A 21,158-nucleotide genomic window follows, 5' to 3' on the forward strand; every position below is an offset into this window, starting at 1 on the left:
ACCAGGAAAGAAAAACAGGATGGTAGCAAGGTAGCTGTCTAGCAAAAACGAAGAGAGAAGAGGAAAACAATAGGAGGTGCTTAGCTGAGAAAATTTGGGAGAAAAAGGTGAAAGACATAAAACTTTTATACAGAGAATCAAGAAGAATGATAGAATGCAGAATGGGGGTGTGGGGGGTATTTTAATCTTAATTAAACCACATTAAGTGGTTTCCCAAGCAACGATAGTTGTTCCTATTGTTAATGGTGTGTGTGTGTGTGTGTGTGTGTGTGTGTGTGTGTGTGTGTGTGTGTGTGTGGTTTTTTTGGTTGATTTTTGTGTGTATGTGCAAGTGAGGGGAATTGTTTGATTTTTACGTTTTGTTTTTCCCTTTTTCAAATTGATACTACGCAACTAATACTCAGAAAATCTAATCATATTTGTGTCTATACTCTAGTCATTTGCAAAACCTGACCCAAACCACTATCTCAGAATAATTCTTTTGAGATTGTTTATATTAAGGCCAGGATCAATGTAATGGACATGCAACCAAGGCAGCAACATAAGATCCCACCCTCAGAAGCTCTGTGGACACTTTCTTGAAATTCGTAATAATTTTACCTTTGAATTGGCGTTGTGTAGCGAAGTCTGACAGGACCGTGGAGCATGAGCCAGGGGCTTTCAGGTCCAGCTCACATGCAGGCCTGCCTGGGACGTACCCTCAGGATGTGTTCTCAGCTCCCTGGCCTCTACCTTGCAGTCACTGCCATGCCTCACCCCTGGTGAGAGCCTGGGTGTGGGTGCAGGGTGGCTTGGAGTCAGGTGCATGTGCTCTGCTTGCTAAGTCATGGAATGTGTACCTGAGCATCTGTGAGGGTCTCTACTCCCCTCAAATATTCCTGTGCCCAAGGGCACATAACATTAAGTAAATAAAAACTACCATGCATGATGAGATAAGGTGGGGGGAAGTGGTTGGTACCACAAGGCTGCAACAGAAATGAAAATGTCTGTAATACTTTTTGTTCTTTTTTTAAAAAAAATTACTACACTTTAAGTTCTGAAATACATGTGCAGAACGTGCAGGTTTGTTACATAGGTATACAGTACGTGCCATGGTGGTTTGCTGCACCCATCAACCTGTCATCTACATTAGGTATTACTCCTAATGTTATTTCTCCCCTACCGCTTTACCCCACAACAGGCCCTGGTGTGTGATGTTCCCTCCCTGTGTCCACGTGTTCTCATTGTTCAACTCCCATTTATGAGTGAGAACATGCGGTGTTTGGTTTTTCTGTTCTTGTGTTAGTTTGCTGAGAATGATGGTTTCTAGCTTCCTCCATGTTCCTGCAAAGGACGTGAACCCTGAACGCACCCAATCTCATCTGTAATACTTTTTGAACAAGGGGTTTCACATTTTTATTTTGAACTGGCCCTCATAAATTATGGAATTGATTATGATTTAATATTCATTTCCTAAAAAACTAGAAAGCATCTCACATCCATTATCCGATCCAATGCTACTCAGACATTGCTTAAAGAAGAGTACATACTTTTCAAAGAGACAGAGTGAGAGTCACCAATACTCAAAAGAGATCAGAAAGAAGCCACAATTTTCAGTCCCCAAAAAGGAAAATCTTAATGTCCTTCCAAAGGTGACTAGGATGCACAGTCCTGCAATCTCAGGGCTCTGAAGAACACAATTTGAAAATCAGCCAACTACTCCAAATGCTTCATTTGAGAGAAGAGAAGATCTGGGCTCAGAAATTAAGTTCTCCTCCAGCTTTACAGAATTTTTCATGGTCAAATCTTAATTAGAATTTAGAATTCTGGATTTTCAGTCCCAGTAATTTTTTCCTTCACAACATCCCTTTGCAGCTGGGGCAATGGCTCACATGTGTAGTTCCAGCACTTTGGGAGGGTGAGGCAGGGGGATCACTTGAGGTCTGGAGTTTAAGTCCAGCCTGGCCAATGTGGTGAAACCCTGTCGTTAATAAAAATACAAAAATTAGCCTGCTGCGGTGGCACGCACCTGCAATCCCAGCTACTCAAGAGACTGAGGCAGGAGAATCCCTTGAACCAGGAAGGGAGAGGTTGCAGTGAGCCGAGATTACATCACTGAACTCCCAGCCTGGGTGACAAAGCGAGACTCTGTCTCAAACAAACAAACAAACAAAACAAAACAAGAAAAACCCTTTACTTGCCTTTGCCAAAATGATTTCTTGCAGTTTTTGGAGGAACAAACCTGCTTTAAGCTGAAAGATGCCAAAGATGGCCATTTCATCAACTTGTTGGTATGGAAGACAACGCATGCCTGGGTTACGCCCCATGCACAGAACAAAAGTTCCTGCTGTAGGTCTTCCCATTCACCCGCATTTGCCCATCTCTCTCACTACTTCTTTTCCCCTTCCTCCTCCTCCTCCGCCTCCTCCTCTTCTTCTTCTTCTTCTTCTTCTCTTCTTCTTCTTCTTTTCTTCTTCTTCTTCTTCCTCCTCCTCCTCCTTCTCTCACTACTTTTCTTCTTCCTCTTCCTCTTCTTCTTCCATCCTCTTTCTCTTTCTCTTCCTCCTCCTCCTCTTTCTCTTCTTCTTTTTCTTTCTTTCTTTCTTTTCTTCTTCTTTTTTTTTTTTGAGACAGAGTCCTGCTCAGCCACCCAGGCTGGAGTACAATGGTACATTCTCCACTCACTGTAGCCTCCATCTCTCAGGTTCAAGAGATTCTCCAGCCTGAGTCTCCTGAGTAGCTGGGATTATAGGCAGGTGCCACTACATCTGGCTAATTTTTTTGTATTTTTAGTAGAGATGGGGTTTCGCCATGTTGACCAGGCTGGTCTCAAACGCTTGAACTCATGTGATCTGCCTGCCTCAGCCTCCCAAAGTGCCAGGATTACAGGCGTGAGCCACCGTGCCCAGCCCTCTCTCACTTCTTTCACCTTTTCATTGTGTACTTTCTGTATACTAGACACTGTGCTAAAAGCTATACATAGAATATCCTACTTAATTCTCACAAGTGGACAGCATCATGTTCCTTATTTTATACATGACAACATGGACTCTTAGAGTGGTTAGGTAAAGTTCACCAAGCTAGAAAGGCAAAGCAGGGATCTGAACACAAATCAGGCTGACATCACAGCACAGCATACTTACCTTCTAGGCAAGCTGTCTAGATTACTGAACGGAGACAAAATCAGGACTGCCTATTCCTGCACTTCCTAACTCTTTCAGCCAGCAGTCACGAGAGAGTTGAGGAATCTGATGTACCTCTGTTTCTCTCTCCTAAGCAGTAACTGAGTTCACTCATTGCAGCAGACTGCCTGGTTCACACATTTCCTGGATTCCAAATGGTGGGATGGAGATAACTACCCATGGGACCTCAAACATAGTCACTCAAGGTGTATGTTCCAAAGGGGGGCAAGCCATGATTTTTAATTACTCTGCAAGCTTTTGCGGCTGCAGCCCCAGCTGGAGTTTAGGAGTTGCCAGAGCCTGCTGCTGCCCTGGGCTGTTTGCCAGCAGCCACTCTTGGAAAGCTGACAAATTTTACCCATGAGTGGCAACTCTGTTGCAGCTTCTTATTTTGATCCATAACAACACAAGGATTTTGCTACAATTGATGTCTGGGAACACTGGATTCTGGGCACTAAGTTTGTTTACAGCCCCAAAAAAGGGAGGGGGTGAGTTTATAGACGTCATCCTTTTCACCAAGATTGCTCTTTTTCTGCCTCAAACAATTAAATTTTTGCTCTCACAGCCTCTAATTTCAATATCCAAGTATCACCTGTTAAAAAAATCAACTAAGGTTTGGAAATAACATTAGCCAAAAGCAATTTTACAAAGCGATTATGCTTGACTTCTGTATTTGATTAAGTATTCATTTTGGGTGGCTTTATTATTTTTGGATAAGTGTCTCAGCTTAATCAATGCTGGAAAAATTCTTCCCAGACACTGAAAGAGTAAAGTTTGCCTGATAAAATTTAAAATAATTACATTGTAACCTAAATACTATTTAAAATATAATACATTTATGCATTAGAAACATTCAATTTATGTGGAGGGTAGGGGTTTTTTAATTTTAGAATTCATTTCAAATTTCTAGGGCCTCATAACTGCCCTGCCCTTAAAAGCTTTGACACAGCATTAAAAAATAATTATGGTATACCCTGCATTGTGTTCATGAATTTATTTTACAATATTTATTGTATATGTTATTTCCCAAGCTTTGTTGTAAGTGCTAAGGATACAGTAATGAATTGACTTATTTAACATGTAGTGTTCGGTTAGTTACTACCCTATTTAATTTCTGTTATCTGATTTGGCCTTTCTACTACACAAAAAGTTACATAACAAAGGGATCATCTCCATGTTACAAGTAAGATTATTTTTGATTAATATCAAATAGAAAATAAGGAACCAAACCAGAACTCAGACTACAGTGTTATTGGTTTTTTCTTCTTACAGTCTCTTTTCTTTCTTTCTTTCTTTTTTCTTTTTTTTTTTTTTTTTTTTTTTTTTTGAGACAGAGTTTTGCCATTTCACCCATGTGGGAATGCAATGGCATGATCTTGTCTCACCACAACCCCCACCTCCAGAGTTTAAATTATTCTCCTGCCTCAGCCTCCCAAGTAGCTGAGATTACAGGTGCTCACCACCACACCCAGCTAATTTTTGTATTTTTTAGTAGAGACAGGGTTTCACCATGTTGGCCATTTTGGTCTTGAACCACTGACCTCGTGATCCACCCACCTGGGCCTCCCAAAGTGCTAGGATTACAGGCATGAGCCCCCACACTCGGCCAGTCTCTTTTCATTATACAAAAACAACCTTAGCAAATTGAGGGCAGGAAGGACCACACCTGGGGTGGTTGTTGTTTTCCATAATACCCAGTGCCTTGTCTATCTTAATGACTCAATGACACCACAATAAGACATAGCAGCTCATCAAAGCTACAACACAAGTCTGGTGTCCTAAAAATAAAGTGGGCTTGGGAATCAGGGCGCCACATTTAAATTTGCATGGTTACTAACTAGCAGGATGACCTGGAGTAAATCATCTGGCCAATTAGTAAATTTCATATTTCATACAATCAGATAGTCATGCCCACCTCACAGAATTACTACACAGGAAGTTTTCTGCTGCTTAAGAAGAAAAGCATTATTAAATTTCATTTGAATCTATATACCAATTCCTCACTAACTTTCTACTGAAGCCTCTTCAGTTACTCTTGTGATCCATAGCAGTCACCCCCATCAACCTCCAAACCCATCAAAGATGATGGAGAGCTATGGAAAAGTTGTAAAGATAAGTGACAAGGTCAAAGCTGCTTTTAAAATTAATCTTCCCTCTTCATATTACATTTCCTTTATAGCTTTACTCATCTTGTTCTTAAATTCTTTTTCACAAGAGGTTGCCCTCCCACTTTTGACATACAAACTCTTGTTTTAGGCCTTTTATTCCATCCCAGTTCCCTTCTTTCTTGGTCCATCAGTCAGCTGTTCTGTTTCATTAAACCATCATCTCTCTCACCCTTAAGGATTCTTCTTACAACTATAATTATGTTCAGAAAATCTTTATTTGAAAAACCTTTTTATGGCTTGTTTTAAGGTCCTGGCTTGTATGATCCTGCAAAGTACCATTCTTTTTTTCTACTCTCTTTCTCTGACAAATTCCTTTGAATAGTCTGTTCTTATTGCCTTCTCTGAACAACTACCAGCTTCTTTTTAGAACCAGAGGTTGTCATTGGCCTCTGATACTAACAGGTAATGTTCCTGCAATATAAATCCCTAATTTTAGTCAGTGGACGGATTTGAGACTGATCTCCCAGCTCCTCAGCTGCAGCACCCTATTAAATCCTTCCTTGGCAATAATAATTATCTCCATGATTGGCTTTCTGTGCAGCGAGCAGTAGGACCTAGACTAAAGCCCTGGTGTTTTGGTAACACAACCTTGTGACTATATTTTGTTATATTTGCTCATTTATATATTAACAATCCAACCTATTGTAATTAAGCCATCAGTATTTACTTGTGAGCATCCTATGAGCTAGAGCGTGTGATAGACATTGAATTGTTTTCAACATAGCTAGTTGTCCTTCTCTATTTGCTTTATTGCTTGTTCTGTTTCTGCAATGTAGATATAAACACAAAGCATTAGGGTTCAGTTTTTTTAATCTTAACAATTTTTTTGGCCTTCACATCTTCAGATGGCATCTGCCCTTAAACAACTTAGTTCTATATCTATATTGATAGTTCCAAGCTTAGTTCCAATATCACATTCTAAAATGTTTGTGGGTTACTTATATTTAAATACCTAAATAGTACCTAAAAATTGGCACATATGAGGATAGCTTGTTAACTCCTTTGTTTCTTCATATTTTTCTACTAAGAAAGATACGTTTCATCCTTCTTTGTATTAATCCATCTTTAATTTTTATTGTATCTTGTATTCTCTAAATTACATTTCTTTTTTTTTTTTTTTTTTTTTTTTGAGACAGAGTTTCTCTCTCGTTACCCAGGCTGGAGTGCAATGGCGCGATCTCGGCTCACCGCAGCCTCCACCTCCTGGGTTCAGGCAATTCTCCTGCCTCAGCCTCCTGAGTAGCTGGGATTATAGGCACGCGCCACCATGCCCAGCTAATTTTTGTATTTTTAGTAGAGATGGGGTTTTACCATGTTGACCAGGATGGTCTCGATCTCTTGACCTCATGATCCACCGGCCTCGGCCTCCCAAAGTGCTGGGATTACAGGCGTGAGCCACCGCGCCTGGCCCAATTACATTTCTTTAGCTTTAATTTTCAATCTCTTCTGCTTTGGAAATTTTCATGAGGAAATAGCAATAGTTAACAACTTTTGAATACTTATTATGTGCTTGGCCCTGTGCTTGAAGATTTACATATGATGTTTCATGATGTTTTACTTAATCCCCATATAAGGACATTCTGAAAAGAGGACAATTACTGTTTCTATTACACACACATGCACTCAGAGTCCATCTGTTTTCTCTTTAACAATATTATATATTTATGCTACTATCATTGTGATATGGTTTGGTGGTATCCCCAACCAAATCTCATCTTCAGTTGTAGTCCCCATAATCCCCAAGTGTCACAGGAAGGACCCACTGGGAGGTAGTTTAATCATGGGGGCGATTATGCTCATGCTGTTCTTGTGATAGTGAGTTCTCATGAGATCTGATGGTTTTATAACGGGCTTTTCCCTCCTTTGCTTGGCACTGCTCCTTGCTGCCACCCTGTGAAGAATGGTTTGCTTACTTCCCCTTTTGCCATGATTTGTAAGTTTCGTGAGGCATCCCCAGCCTGGTGAAACTGTGAGTCAATTAAGCCTCTTTGCTTTGTAAATTACCCAGTGTCGAGTGTGTCTTTATTAGCAGCTTGAGAATGGACTAATACATCTTGTTTTTCTAATTTGTTGCAATTTCTTGGAAGGAAAACATATCTGGCCTATGTTAACACATGCATATCTGGCCTATGTTAACACATGAGATTACTGGAACACTGAGAAATGAGCATGTTTTTTCTAAAATCTTCCTAGTCCAAAGTCAAGAAAACAGTTAAAAATGTTACTAAAACATCTGGGGATTAGTCTAGGTCCTGCTGCTCTCTGCACAGAAAGCCAATGACTGAGATGATGAATATTGCCAAGGAAGAAGGCTTTAATTGGGTACTGCAACCAAGGAGATGAATGATAAGTCTCAAATCCGTCTTCCTGACCACTAAAACTAGGAGTCTGTATAGCAGGGAAGAAATGTAACAATGTGTAAGAAAACAGAAACTAGGATGGGGCAAAGAAGCAATTATGATGAATGAGGGTCTGGCATCTCATTGTCTGGATGTGGTGACCTGGTGAGTTTCAGCTCTTTGAAACTTGTTTTGAGAGGCCTAAAGGTCACTTCCTGAGGAAGGAACTCAGATAAAACAAATCTAAGGTTCAAGTTTTAAGACCAGAAGGGTCAATTCCTGTTTATCCAAAAACAACTGTTTATGAGACACTATTGGGTCTGTTTCAAAAGCATTGTATTTTGGAAGTTGCAAATAATAAAATACGACTAATTTCAAGCTACTATTATTATACTGTTTAATGTATTCAAAGTCCATCTTGTAATTGCCATTTGATAATAAACAAACGAATATCTCCTAAAGCAGAATCTCAGTTCTCTTTTTAAACCACTTACTCAAGTGTAATGGAGATAAGAAGCTGTACATATGTATACCATTTGCAAGTCCCAACGCATTTTGAAATTAGTATGCTTATAAAAATAGCCCTGTGCCAATCTTTTTATTTCACAGATGAAACTCAAATCTGACAGGTTAATGTCTTGACAAATAAGTCAAAGGTAGTTTGTGAGAACTCAGGGCTTCTTTAATCTCCCTGCTCTCAGTAATAGTCACAATCTTGAAAAATGAATGGCAGGTTTCACTGGTAAACTAATTTTAGCCAATCATAAAGCTGATTATATTTTCCTTTCTGGAAGAGGACCAGTTCCACCTCCTGCTTATTTTCTTGCTTTGGCTTTAATGTAACTGTATCTCTCAACACTGCTATTATATACTGATATCTGACAAATGTGGACCCTTTCAATGATTAGAAACAAGATAGTGATGCCCAGAGTAGTGGCTCACAGTGGGCCACAAGTTTGTCCCCATACACACTATGTTATTCTATAAGTGTCTGTTTATTAGAGCCTAAGCAGGTTCCATGTGCTATATATTAAGCTAAGATGCTTTATTTGGGAAAGTTTTGAGGAATCATTGAAGGATTTTAAATAAGTGTTGGCATGATCAGTAGGCGTTTTGTTGTATAACACACTCTATAGCAGCATGAATGAAGTAAGGATTAGCAAGACATTGAGAAGCTTACACAGTTGATGGATTCTTGGTATAGCTGGCCTCTTCTGTCTGTTGCATATATGCCATAACGTTTGCTAATGGTATGCATTCACTATTCTATTCTGGAGATTAGGGATCCTTCCCAAATACTGTGTTGTTCCCTCCCAATCTAGCTAGAGCCAAGATGTTCCTGTGTGAAGAAGCTCTTCTGCCCCCTTCTTATACCTATTCTCTGATCTGCTTCCCATCTTGGTCATGGCCAGACTAGTGCAGCAGAAATTTAATTATTTTGTACTCCCAAATTTAGTCCACCTATTTTTCATGCTTACTATTTTATACAGTGATCAATTTAGATAAAACTAATAGAACCTCAGCCAGGTGTGGTGGCTCATGCCTGTAATTCCAGCACTTTGGGGGGCCAAGGTGGGCAGATCAGATCATCTGAGGTCAGGAGACCAGCCTGGTCAACATGGCAAAACCCCGTCTCTATTAAAAATACAAAAATTAGCCGTGTTTGGTAGTGGGTACCCGTAATCCCAGCTACTCGGAAGGCTGAGGCTGGAGAATCGCTTGAACCCAGGAGGCAGAAGTTGCAGTGAGCTGAGATTGCACCACTGCACTCCAGCCTGGGCAATAAGAGCAAAACGCTATAAAAAAAAAAAAAAAAAAAAACCCAAATAGAACTTCATTATCAAGAGGATTAATAACAAAATATGAATAGATGTTACTCTGAAACTTGTTGGAATCAATTCTTCTTTTCCTTCATTCCCAATAGTCTCTAGTATGTAGTCTGCTTTTGCGTCCTCTCCCTTCTGTCAACTGTCTTCTACCTCTCCCTTCCTTCTTGTTCTCTGTCTTGCCAGTTATTAATTTCTGGAGCGATTTTACTCTTGAATAAGTATGCAAGTTCTTTTCTAAAATTAGCCTTTGCCTTTCACTAATTCATGTCTTCATCAATCAGAGGCACATTCCCACCACAAACCTTCATTACTGTCGTTTAGAAATTATAATCTGGTAGTACATGTTTCACATGCAGGTCTACATATGATCTTTACAAAGTAAACCAGCAGTAAAAAATCAAGACATTTAATCATAAAAGTGTAGGCTTTTAGTTTCTCTTTAACAAGCACCAATTCTGGCAACACCAAGCCTGCACTCCTACATAGCTTCTAACAACTGTAACCATGTAGCTACTATCTCAGCCTTAGACAGAGTGAGGATTATTCAGCACACCAAAGTCTCCATCCTTCTTTATTGCCTCCACAACAGTAAATCTAAGTGTCAGTTGGGATTTATCACAAGATTTACTCTGTTGATTTTCTTAGACTATAGAAATAAAGACATACAAATTAGAAAGGAAGAAGGAAAATTATTCCTCTTTGAAGATGGCATGATTTTATATGTAGAAAACCCTAAAGACTTCACAAAAAATTCTGTTAGAACTAGTAAATGAACTCAGCATTCGAAAACAAAATCAATATACAAAACCAGTTGGATTTGTTTATACCAATAACAATCAATCTGAAAAAGAAATTTAAAAATTCAACTTATGATAACATCAAAAAGAATAAAATACTCAGGAGTATATTTAGCTAAGAAAGTAAAAAATCTGTACACAGAAAACTTGAACAAGAACGCTTATGAAAGAAATTGAGACACAAATTAATGGGAAGACATCCCACGTTTGTTGATTGAAACAATTAATTTTGTTAAAATGTTCACATTACCCCGAGCAATATACAGATTTAATGCAATTCCTGTCAATATTCTAATAACATTTCACACTGAAATAGAAAAATATTTTAAAATTTGTATAGGACCACAAAAGACTGCAAACAGCTAAAGCAATCTTCAGAAAATACAACAAACCTGGAGGCATCACACTTTCTGGTTTGAAACTATATTACAAAGTTATAGTAATCAAAACAGCATGGTACTGGCATAAGAACACACACATTGGCAAACAGAACAAAATAGAGGTCAGAAATAAATACAAACATAGACAGTCAACTAAATTTTGATAAGGCCACTAAGAAGACACAATGGGAAAAGGATAGTCACTTCAAAAAGCAGTGTTGGGAAAATTGGATATTCACATGGAAAAGAATAAAACTGGACCTTTATCTTACTTTATATACAAATATCAACTTAAAGTGGATTAAAGATCTAAACATAACAGCTGATTGCATTAAATATAAAATTTCTAGAAGAAAACCTAGGAGGAAAACTCCTTAACAGTGGCCTTGGCAATGATTTTTTTTCTTTTTCTTTTTTAACTAGCACATAGGTCAGTACTACAGTTTATATGTTTGTCTTCTCCAAAGCTTATGTTGAAATTTGGTCCCCCATGTTGGAAGTGAGGCATTGTGGAAGGTGTTTAGTTCATGGGGGCAGGTCCATCGTGAATAGATTAATGTTCTCCCTTGGGAGTTAGTGAGTGCTCACTGTGTTAGTTCTTGCTAGAGATGGTTGTTAAAAAGAGCCTGACACCTCCCCCTAATGCTTGCTTCCTTTCTTTCCATGTGATCTTTGTACATGCTAGCTCCCTTTCACTCTCTTCTATGAGTGGAAGCAGCCTGAGACTCTCAACAGATGCTCAATCTTAAACTTTCTCAGACATCAGAATTGTGAGCCAAATAAATCTTTTTCCTTTACAAATTGCCCAGTCTCGGGTATTCCTTCATAGCAACACTGAACAGGCTAAGGAAGTCAGACAACAAAAGCAAAAATAAAGGAGTGGGACTACCTCAAACCAAAAAACTTCTGCACAGCAAAGGAAATAATTGACAAAATAAAAATGCAGCCTACAAATTGGGAGAAAATATTTGTAAAAATATATATCAAATAAGGGGTTAATATCCAAAAACCATAAGGAACTCACACAACTCCATAACAGACAGGCAAACAAAAACAAATCACCTGATTTAAAAAATGGGCAAAGGACCTGAAGAGACACTTTTCTAAAGGAAACACAAAAATGATCAACAGGTATAAAGAAAAGGTGCTCAATATCGCTAATTATCAGAGGAAGTACTAATCAAAACTACTATTAGGTAACACCTCACACCTGTTAGGATGGCCATTAGCAAGAAGACAAGAGTAAATAAGCATTAAAGATGATATGGAATAAAAGGAATCTTGTAAACTCTTGATAGGAATGCAAACTGGAAGATCTATTATGGAAAATTGCATGGAGGCTCCTCAAAATGTCAAAAATAGAACTACCATATGATCCAGCAGTCCCTCTGCTGGGTATATCGAAAGGAAATGAAATCAGTATGTCAAAGAGATCTGCACTCCATGTTCATTGCAATATTATTCACTATAGCTAAGATACGGAAACAACCTCAATGTCCGTTGACAGATGAATAAACCATGTTTGTATGTATGCATGTATGTGTGTATATACATATGTGTGTATATATGTGTGTATATATATATATATATATATACACATACACACACACACACACACAATACAATATTATTCAGCCATTTAAAAAAAGGAAAAACTGCCATTTGCAACAACATGGATGAACCTAGAGATATTATGGTAGGTAAAATTAGCCAGACACAGAGAGTCAAACAGTGCATGATCTCACTTATTAGGATTCTCTTTTTTTTTTTTTTTTTTTTTTTTGAGACATTTCTAGGGGCAAGGACAGGGGCAGAAATGAGGAGATGTAGATCAAATGATACAAAATTGCAGTTATATAGAGCAAACAAGTCTAAATATCTCATACACAGCAAGAAGATGTAGTTAGTAACATTTTATCCTGAAAAATTACTAAAAGAGTAGATGTGAGATGCCCTTCCCACAAAAATGCAGCCATGTGAAGTGATGAGTATGTTAATATGCATGCGTGTAGTAATAATTTTATTATGTATATACATGTCAAAATATCATGTTTTTAACAAACAAACTCATGTTGTACACCTTAGAAATACGTAATAAAATATAAACAATTTATAAAAATAATATGAAAATCGTTCTGATACAGCTATTTTGGTCAAAAGTGAAAAATATTGCCATTTTTTATGTTCCTGAGTACCAGTGTTTAGCTCCCACTTATAAATGAGAATATGCAGTATTTAGTTTTCTGTTCCTCATTAATTCATTTAGGATAATGGCCTCCAGCTGCATCCATGATGCTGCAAAGACATGGTTTTATTCTTTTTTTATGGCAATGTAGCATGCCATGATATATATGTGCCATGTTTTCTTTATCCAATTCACCGTTGTTGAGCATCTACATTGATTCCATGTCTTTGCTATTGCGAATAGTGCTGTGATGAACATACAAGTACATGCCTCTTTTTGGTAGAACAATTTATATTCCTTTGGGTATATTCCCAGAAATGGGATTGCTGGGTCAAATGGTAGTTCTATTTTAAGTTCTTTGAGAAATCTCCAATCTCCTTTCCACAGTGGCTGAACTAATTTACATTCCCACCAACAGCGCAACAGTGTGTAAGCATTTCATTTTCTCAACAACCCTACCAATATCTGTTATTCTTTGACTTTTTAATAATAGCCATTCTGACTGGTGTGAGATCATATTTCGTTGTGATTTTGATTTACATTTTTCTGATGATTAATGATGTTGAACATTTTTCATACTTGTTGGCCCCTTGGATTCTTCTTGGGAGAAGTGTCTGTTCAGGTATTTTGCCTACCTTTTAATAGGGTTAATGGTTTTTTGCTTGTAAGTTCCTTATAGACTGTGGATACTAGACCTTTGCCAGATGCATGGTTTGCAAAAATTATCTCTCATATTGTAGGTTGCCTGTTTACTCTTTTGATAGATTTATTTTGCTGTGCAGAAGCTCTTTAGCTTAATTAGCTCTCATTTGTCAATTTTTGTTTTTGTTGTAATTGCTTTTGAGGACTTAGTCAAACATTCTTTCCCAAGGCTGATGTCCAGAATAGTGTTTCCTAGGTTTTCTTCTAGGATTCTAGGATTCTTTGTTGTTTTTTTTTTGTTGTTGTTGTTGTTTTTTCTTTTCTTTTTTTTTTTTTTTTTTTTTGAGTCAGAATCTTGATCTGTTGCGAGGCACCAGACTGGAGAGCAGTGGCCCAGTCTCGGCTCACTGCAACCTCCACCTCCCAGTTCAGGCAATTCTCCTGCCTCAACCTCCCGAGTAGCTGGGACTACAGGCTCGTGCCACCACACCCAACTAATTTTTGTATTTTTTAGTAGAAACAGGGTTTCGCCATTTTGGCCAGTATGGTCTCGATCTCTTGACCTCGTGATCCACCCCCTCGGCCTCCCAAAGTGCTGGATTATAGGCGTGAGCCACCGCACCATGCCCAGCCTCTTCCAGGATTCTTATAGTTTGATTTCTTACATTTAAATCTTTAACCCATCTTGCATCAATTTTGTGTATGGTTACCTGAAAGGCTCCCATTTTATTCATCCACACATGGCTAGCCAGCTATCCTAACACCATTTATTGAATAGGAAGTCCTTTCCCTATTGCCTATTTTTGTTGATTTTGTCGAAGGTCAAATGGCTGTAGTCTTATACTATGGTACCTACTGGAGAAGGAAGGGAGGGAAATAGGGTATGGGTTGAAAAACTGACTATGGAGTACTGTGCTCACTACCTAGATGACAAGATCACTTATATTCCAAACCTCAGCACCATGCAATATACCAATGTAAAAAGCCTGCGCATGCGCCCCCCCATGAATCTAAATTAAAAGTTGAAATTATTTTTAAAAAAGGAAATACAAATTGTGGGTTAAAGGATAAACAGTATATTGGTGTAGCATCAAAATATTTTCCCTGACATATTCATTAATACCTTTTACCTAATAATTTCTTTAAAAGACCTATGACTAGTTAAAGCAAAAATTCTAACATGGTATTGTGGGATTTATTATGTGTAGGTGCAAAATGTATGAGAGAAGCACAAAAAATAGAAGGAGGCAAATAGAACTGTTCTGTAGCAAGCCTTTTATATTTTATACTTATTAAAATAGTATAATATTAACTATAAATAGAGTATAAAGTGTTAGAGATACATATAATTTCTAGAACAACCACTAAAAATGTAAGGAGGTGTCACTTAAATGTTAATAAATGCATTGCATTAAATATAAAAAAGTTTTTGTATGAAAATGTTCTTAGCTCCTTAGTCATAATAGCCCAACATTCATGCAACAGAATTCTTAGCAATACAAGAAACAAACTACCAAGCACACACCGTAGATGAATCCCAAAAATATTGTGTTGAGTGAGACAGCTGAACATAAAATAACACATATTATATGATTTCAGGCAAAATGAACCTTGATGAAAAACGTAAATATAGAGAAAGCTACTGGGAGAGAAAACATTTTCCTGGGGAAGAACATGAGAGAATTTTCCAACTATGATGAAATTATTATATTTTTTTCTTTTTTTTTTTTAATGTCCTGGCAACTTTCATTTAAGAAAATATTATATTTTTTTAAATATATGAAGGTTATATGGATACATTTATTTGTCAGAAATATACAGTTATGATTTGTGCCTTTGAATAACCTCATTTAAAAAAAAAGAACTAATATATGAGTTTGGGGAATGGGCTGAACTATAGGTGACACAAAAATGGTACATGGTTAGTGGTTGCTGATGCTGGGTGAAAGTCTATTATACTAAGTGGTTTACTTCATACTGTTTAAAATATTCTGCAACAAAACACTTGTATACAAAATTAGCAAAATGAAAACTAATAAGGCTGGTGAATTTTTTTACACTTGGCTATTTTACTCAGTTTTATAACTTTCATGCCTCCTGGAGACATCTGAGTTTGCAACTTTTGCTGAGACCTTTTGACTTGCATTTACCATTCCTTATTATTTGAAAATTAAGAGTAGCTTTAAGCATGGACAAATATACCAGTTAGCTTTTGCTGTGATGTGACTAAAAATAGCATTCAAGATTCTGAAGTTTAGCAATTTGGACTTGGTTCAGCTCAGTGGTACTTCTGGTCTCATTAAGGCTCACTCATGCATCTGTTTTTAGCTACCAGGCCAGTGGGTAGGTAGCTAGTCTGGATGGCTACATCTGGGAAAATTCATCTCTATTCTGTATGTCTTCCATGTTGCAGCTGCCTGGCTTGGACCACGTTGATATAGCAGAATTCCAAAAGAACAAGCAAAGGTGAGCAAAGCCACTCAAGGCCTAGGCTTAGAAGTGGTAAACCTTTACTTCCTTCACTTTGTGTTAGTCACAGAAAGGCACTAACTATGCTAACTGCTGAATTTGAACCTTCACACAATGACTGCTCCTCTTGAGAGGATTCCACAGGTGTTTCGCCTTCAGAACCTGTTGAAAATGGAGAGACAGAAATGTCCCCAGAAGAATCATGGGAGCACAAAGAAGAAATAAGTGAAGCAGAACCAGGGAGTGGTTCCTTGGGAGATGGAAGGCCACCAGAGGAAAGTACCCATGAAATGATGGAGGAGGAAGAGGAAATCCCAAAACCTAAATCTGTGGTTGCATCGCCTGGTGCTCCTAAGAAAGTGCATGTAAATGTAGTATTCATTGGGCATGTAGATGCTGGCAAGTCAACTATTGGAGGCCAAATAATGTATTTGACTAGAATGGTTGACAAAAGGACACTTGAAAAGTATGAAAGAGAAGCTAAAGAGAAAAACAGAGAAACTTGGTACCTGTCTTGGGCCTTAGACACAAATTAGGAAGAACGAGACAAGGGTAAAACACTAGAAGTGGGTCGTGCCTATTTTGAAACCAAAAAGAAGCATTTCACAATTCTAGGTGCCCCTGGCCACAAGAGTTTTGTCCCAAATATGATTGGTGGTGCCTCTCAAGCTGATTTGGCTGTGCTGGTAATCTCAGCCAGGAAAGGAGAGTTTGAAACTGGATTTGAAAAAGGAGGACAGACAAGAGAACATGCAATGTTGGCAAAAACAGCAGGTGTAAAACACTTAATTGTGCTAATTAATAAGATGGATGATCCAACTGTAAATTGGAGCAATGAGAGATATGAAGAATGTAAAGAGAAACTAGTGCCATTTTTGAAAAAAGTTGGCTTCAATCCCAAAAAGGACATTGACTTCATGCCCTGCTCAGGACTTACTGGAGCAAATCTCAAAGAGCAGTCAGTTTCTGTCCTTGGTACATTGGATTACCGTTTATTCCGTATCTGGATAATCAGCCAAACTTCAGTAGATCAGTTGATGGACCAGTCAGGCTGCCAATTGTGGATAAGTACAAGGATATGGGCACTGTGGTCCTGGGAAAGCTGGAATCAGGATCTATTTGTAAAGGTCAGCAGCTTGTGATGATGTCAAACAAGCACAATGTGGAAGTTCTTGGAATACTTTCTGATGATGTAAAAACTGATACTGTAGCCCCAGGTGAAAACCTCAAAATCAGACTGAAACGAATTGAAGAAGAGGAGATTCTTCCAGGATTTATACTTTGTGATCCTAATAATCTTTGTCATTCTGGATGCACATTTGATGCCCAGATTGTAATTATAGAGCACAAATCCATCATCTGCCCAGGCTATAATGCGGTGCTGCATATTCATACCTGTATTGAGGAAGTTGAAATAACAGCCTTAATCTGCTTGGTAGACAAAAAACCAGGAGAAAAAAGTAAGACCCAACCCCGTTTTGTGAAACAAGATCAAGTATGCATTGCTCACTTGAGGACAGCAGGAACCATCTGCCTTGAGACCTTTAAAGACTTCCCTCAGATGGGTCGTTTTACCTTAAGAGATGAGGGTAAGACAATTGCAATTGGAAAAGTTCTGAAACTGGTTCCAGAGAAAGACTAAGCATTTTCTTGATGATCCTGCACAATACTGTGAGGAAAATTGACTACAAAATCCTGCTTCACACCACCTTCTCTTATTTTCTGCCCATTGATAAACCACTCCCCATATTTTGCAAACAGAAAATTCACAGTAAAAGTCCACATTATATCAGCTTTCTCATATTGAGAGCTCTGCTATGCCACTGTTGAATTTTTCCCAAGATTCTCGCCCCTAGCCCCCTCCTTCAAACTCTGCTTCCTTGGACAGATTTGGCAATAGCTTTGTAAGTGATGTGGACATAATTGCCTACAATAATGAAAACCTACAAGAATTTTTTTTATTTTTCATTTTCCCCTTTTAGACATATTTAGTATTTTTTCCCCCAGGCAGATCATTCTGAGTGTGCGAGTGTGTGTGCACATGTTACAAAGACAACTACCATGTTAACAAAATATTCAATTTGAAAAAAAAAAGAAAGAAAGGCACTAACTAGCTGGCCAGAAAGGAGTGGAGAAATAGATTCCACTACTTGAGGAAAGGAAGTCCAAAGTCTCATTGCAAAGGGCGTAGTAGAGGAAGATGTGGACAATTGGGATTGTTTTAATTATCAATCTAACACACAAAAAAAGGGACCATAATGAAAAGCCTCACTTTATAGCCAGTGGGGACATAGTGAAACAATGCCCAGAAATAAGATCAAGAGTGATTTTGGGTGATTTATTGTCCTTAACAGATCCATTTCCGATCATTCTCTACACACTTGAGCAATGGTTCGAAACACAGGAATTTCTCTAACATTCGAGTTTAGTGGGGTCATCCCAATCAAATGAACAAGGATTCATTAGGCATGGGAACTAATGGGCACAGCCAGATGCCAGCAAGCCAGGCGTTTAGGGAACTGGACAATCATTAGAGGAGGGAGGGGATGGCTTTGTAGGAGTCACGAGGGGCAGGGATGGGAAACTGAATGACCTAAGTGGCCAAACGGTCCAACCGCTCTCCATAACTATGACTAATGATTTGATAAATGAAAAAATGTAGGCTAGCTGGCAGGTCACTACATCACCATTGTGTGTTTGCCTTTAAACCACAAGAGTCAGAGAGTAGATTTCTTGTACAGTTTGCAAACGGAAACTAATGATTTCTGTTCTCATACATGGACTTGCAAGCAGGAACTGCATGACTGCTTTCCAAATTCTAAGCTGACTGATCACAAGCAGCTCAGTAGGAGTTCCCAGCATAGCATATGCCTGCTTCCAGCCTCTCCCTTGTATATTTCTGCTATGGTTACTTGAGGTCATTTATATTATTAAAAATTTTTGAAAAAAATAGAGAATAAATATGATAGTTTATTATGGCTGTCTTTGTAAGATTCTACCACCTATTGCAGCAAGTTTGAAGGTAAAAACATATTTTTTTAATGAAGCGGTTTACTAAAAGATTAAAATGTTTAAAAGGCATAATGATGTTGGAATATTGTGGCATAGAAATTACAAATGTAGGTGTTCCAAATGTTAACTGTCATATTGCTTGTTTTCATAAGATTACGCATTGTATTTCACACTATACACAGACACCTGCAGATGTTTTATATCTATTTTTACTTATCTTCTAGAAAAAAATAGGTTTTGAATATTTTCTCCTTTAACCATATCTCATAACTATAAATCTGTTACATACATGGGTAGATCAAAATCACAATTATATTGACAATATCTTGATATCAGATTAATAATTACTGCCTCTTAATTGGACTTCCAGTATACTTAAATTTCTTGAATTTAAATGCAATTTTATTATTTGAACCAGTGATATAGAGAAATAGATCTCCTAATTATCAGTCAAAATCCCTATCCACAATACTGAGATAATGAATTCAAGACTAATTTAATTCCAGTCACAAATTTTGCCAGTGGTATTCAAACAAATATATAAGCTACTTTCTAGAAGTCACAATGTGGAATGTAAAATGCTTCAATACATTGGCTTTATTTTGCTTTCCTTTAGCATGCAGAACTAGTATTTGGATTAGTAGACAAAATTCAGAATAACTTTGCATTCTAAAACAGAATTCTCTGCTGGAACGTTCTCACAAAATAATTTCTTTAAAGAGATATAACTAGTATAAGAGATTTGCAGACAAATTTGCATTTTTTTTTTTTTTGGTCCCAAAACCATTCTTATGGGACACTGTAGAATCCTATGATCAAGGAGCTTAGATTGTGGTGGTTACTATCTGACTTTTTTTTAAAGGATATTTTTGTCAATGGATGTGTCAGATTTTCAAGCATAAAAACGAGGAGAAAATCCAGATTTGGCAAAGAATTTGGGGAAATGGCTGCTCTCAAATACTGCTGTTAAAAATATTAATTAGTCCAATCTCTTTTTTTTTTTTCTTTTTTCAATTTAGGAAGTTTATTTTGCCAAGGTTAAGGACATGCCTGTGACACAGCCTCAGGAGATCCTGGTGAATTAGTCCAACCTCTTTAGAGGACAATTTGGCAACAGGGACGAGAAGCTATAAAATATGCATTCCCTTCCATCTATTAATTCCAATTCTAGGAATGTGAATCAAATAATAAACTAGACAAGTATTTATGCAAAGTTGTATATAAAAGGATGTTCGACTCAGCAGTCAATTCTAGCTAAAATTAAAAAAGATGTCATTAATTACAGACTATCCAAAAATTACAGTACCTTCTGGAAAGGAAATAAAGTAGTCAACAGAGTAATATAAATCTGAATGAAATGATATTTAAAATATTATATTAAAAAACAGGTTACATAAGAATACATTTATGATTCTACTTTGGTAGCTATAGAAGTAATTTCATTTTGTGTGTTTATTATAAATATATGTTGGATTTGCATATATAGATACACAAATGGAAGAAGTCAGTAGCAAAATGAACAAAGCATAAACAGTAGTTATCATAGGAAAGTGAGATGATGACAATGAAAATGACGACTGGTCTTGTTTTCCACTTTCTATTTAAATTTCTTAACTCAGATTACTTGCATAAAAATAAATACATAAAATTAAAGTAAGCTACTTCTGTCGAGTATGTGTCCTTAAAGCAGACACAGAACTGTTGCCCAGATATAACTCATTGCCCAGACTAGCCTGACTGCTAAAGAACCCTTGAGGCCATCTGAGTACTTTTTCTGAAGAAAATTAGGTAACTTACACAGCATCCAATGGCCTATGTAAAGTTATAAAGAATTTCTCAACAATAAATTTTCTTTGTTCCAAGTTTCCTCTTATTCATATGTCTTTAATAACTTTTTCTTGCCCCAGTGATTAATTTATGCTTGTCTATTAGGAAAGAGATTTTGGGCCCCTCCCCCTTAGCATAAGTCAGAGAATAGCCTTGCTCAGCACATATACAAAGTATTTTAGTTCACAGTGATCCAAAGTGTTTGGTGGTATTATTCTCCCATATTCACAGTCTTCAGACTATGCTTCAGACTGAGAAGGAAAGATATTCAGGTTTCCAAAAACCAGCAAGAATTTGGATAGAGTCCCCAGACAGCTTATTCATTTTCTTCTTTCCTGGTTTCTGGCTG

At 37.6% G+C, this 21,158-nt stretch overlaps 1 pseudogene across 1 annotated transcript; it reads left to right on the forward strand.

Moving 5' to 3' along the window:
- The first annotated feature begins 16,113 nt into the window (after window positions 1–16,113).
- On the forward strand, window positions 16,114–18,071 carry LOC116533134 (annotated as a pseudogene). The gene has a single exon (XR_004261100.1). The product of XR_004261100.1 is annotated as a eukaryotic peptide chain release factor GTP-binding subunit ERF3A pseudogene (transcript).
- Window positions 18,072–21,158: the final 3,087 nt, after the last annotated feature.

The sequence above is a fragment of the Sapajus apella genome, unplaced genomic scaffold (assembly GCF_009761245.1).
Source record: "Sapajus apella isolate SASKATOON/1434 unplaced genomic scaffold, GSC_monkey_1.0 scaffold3, whole genome shotgun sequence".
Classification (NCBI taxonomy): domain Eukaryota; kingdom Metazoa; phylum Chordata; class Mammalia; order Primates; family Cebidae; genus Sapajus; species Sapajus apella.